Source organism: Mastomys coucha, chromosome X (assembly GCF_008632895.1).
Source record: "Mastomys coucha isolate ucsf_1 chromosome X, UCSF_Mcou_1, whole genome shotgun sequence".
Taxonomy (NCBI): domain Eukaryota; kingdom Metazoa; phylum Chordata; class Mammalia; order Rodentia; family Muridae; genus Mastomys; species Mastomys coucha.
Genome location: NC_045030.1, coordinates 2,348,499 through 2,350,906, shown reverse-complemented (window position 1 = coordinate 2,350,906; position 2,408 = coordinate 2,348,499). Strand labels below are relative to the sequence as shown.

Genomic DNA, 2,408 nt, shown 5'->3' with positions numbered 1-2,408 from the left:
AAAAAAAGAAAGATTAACTGGGCACAGTGGTGCCCAGCTGCTCAGAAAGCTGACACATGAAGTGCCCCTGAGGCCAGAAGTTCTAGGCAGCCTGGACATGAAAGCAAGGTCCTTTTTTTTTTTAAAGATTTATTTATTTATTATATCTAATTACACTGTAGCTGCCTTCAGACACACCAGAAGAGGGTGCTACAGATGGTTGTGAGCCACTATGTGGTTGCTGGGATTTAAACTCGGGACCTTTGGAAGAGCAATCAGTGCTCTTAACCACTGAGCCATCTTTCAGTCCCGGTCCTTTTTAAAAGAAAGAAAATGTATCATAAAGATTAAATGTGGATACAAAGCCTAAACTATTTACAATCATAGCTTTTTTTTTTGAGATTTATTTTATTGTTTACTTATTTTTGGTTTTTCCAGACAGGGTTTCTCTGTGTAGCCCTAGTTGTCCTGGAACTCACTCAGTAGACCAGACTGGCCTCAAACTAAGAAATCTGCCTGCCTCTGCCTCCCAAGTGCTGGGATTAAAGGTGTGTGCCACCACCGCTCGGCTTATTTATTTAATGTATATGAGTAAACTGCAGCTATACAGACGGTTGTGAGCCATCATGTGGTTGCTGGGAATTGAACTCAGGACCTCTGCTTGCTCGGGCCCTGCTTGCTCCAGCCCAAATATTTATTTATTACTATATGCAAGTACACAGTGGCTGTCTTTAGATTCACCAGAAGAGGGCATCAGGCCTCATTACAGGTGGTTGTAAGCCACCATGTGGTTGCTGGGATTTGAACTCAGGATCTTTGGAAGAGCAGTCAGTGCTCTTAACCGCTGAGCCATCTCTCCAGGCCGCAATCTTAGTTTTTATAAAGTTTACTGAGCCCTGTTGTACAGGAACCTTTTCTGACTGTATAGGAAAATTCGACTTCACTGTTTATAATGATCTTCAATCTTTTGTTTGGCAGACATTACCCTCCCAGAATGTTTTTATGTATTATTATTTTCCTTAGTGTGTGTAGATTTAGATAACCCTTAAAGCAAAAGTTGTGCTGAGAACGTGGAGGGCTGAAACTGGCATTTGCAAGCAGTTCAGAGGGTTTGGCTCCTGGATTATGGGACTGTCAATCTATTTGCTAGCCAGTGATACAGAACTCCAGATAGTTTCTTTCTGGTCTCAGCCTACAGGTCCTTAGGAAATGGTGTCTTTGAGAGGGGGAGATCAGGACAACTCTGCCACCTGTGGGACTGAGATAGGATGAGGGTTTCGAAGAGTCACAGGAATTTTCCCTCATGCTGTTAGTTTGATTAGTAGGTGAAGGTGTCAGGTAGGTTGAGCTCCCATTCTGGCCTTGGCCCTAGCATCTCAATTTTCCAGGTAAGAAAACAGGACAGAGCTGTGACCTGTCCAAGATCTAAATCTAAGTCCCCCCGCCCCGTGTGTTGTCCATAGAGCAGCCTTACAATGTAAACTACTTCACAAAAGTCAGGCTTTCTGACATAGTGAGCTACTTAGGCCCCACCCCGCCCCTCACTACTCATTTCCACTGCAGAATGTTAATAGCTAACATTTGGGGATGCTTCTTGCATGACATCGCAGTGACCACTAGCTCAGAAAATTACCAACATTTACCATCATACTCATTTTGGCTGCCACTAGCCAAAGTCTATTATTAGCGTTTATCTCGAACTAGTCACCCGCAGGCCCGAGCTACGTCATCGCCAAACGCAGCTCAGGAATCTTGGAGAAGACGTCTCTTCCGACCATCCTAGCTTCTTTGATTTGCTCTCGAATCACACAACTGATGCGGATCCGTAGGTCTCCTAGGATGACTAGCCTGGAATTGAGAATGGCAGCCGTAGCAATCGGAAAAACAGCAGGGGTGGATGTGTGGGTCGGGTGTGTGGGCGTGCGTTTGTGTGGGGGCGGGAGGGGTTGTTAGCGCTAGGGGCAGATCCGGGTCTCGAACTGGGGAGTACCACACCACGCAGGCGCAGTATGACCCGTTCCACGGGCTTGCTCGCGAGAGGTGTGGTTTGCGCCTGAAGCGTTGTGGGCAGACTAGATCCGTACTGTGGGCTGGACGTGGGCGGGCAAATTAAAACGCTCAGCCCAATGGAAAAGAAGGGATCAGGTGCCCGGGGCCACACAGGTCGCCGGGAATTTGGCGGAGTGATCCAAGGGCGGAGTTTGAAAAGGGGGCAGCGCTTAGTGAACAGGAGCGGAAGGATTGGCCAGCGACGGTGGCTGGGCGGGAGTTGGGCGGAGGCTTGGAACGGGCTGAGGGAGCTTGGTTAAACGGTAGGCGTCTGGGAAGGGGGTGGGGTCTGAAGGATTCGGATCGAAAGGGGCAGTCCTCTGAGCAGCCGGGCAAGGGGAAACGCTCCGGGCGAGATCTGCGAGACTGGAAGGTGCAGG

The 2,408-nt window shown here is 48.5% G+C and overlaps 1 protein-coding gene across 2 annotated transcripts in view; it reads left to right on the top strand.

Annotated features, from left to right (window-relative positions):
* The first annotated feature begins 1,555 nt into the window (after positions 1–1,555).
* Hdac6 (histone deacetylase 6) overlaps positions 1,556–2,408 on the top strand; it is a 22,127-nt gene continuing 21,274 nt past the window's right edge. The window contains exon 1 of one of the 2 annotated variants that reach the window (XM_031337039.1): positions 1,556–1,804. The gene's annotated coding sequence lies outside the window, so the exon portion shown is untranslated. Of the gene's footprint in view, positions 1,805–2,234; positions 2,406–2,408 lie in introns of those variants that run through there. The other variant, XM_031337118.1, reaches the window with a different exon arrangement.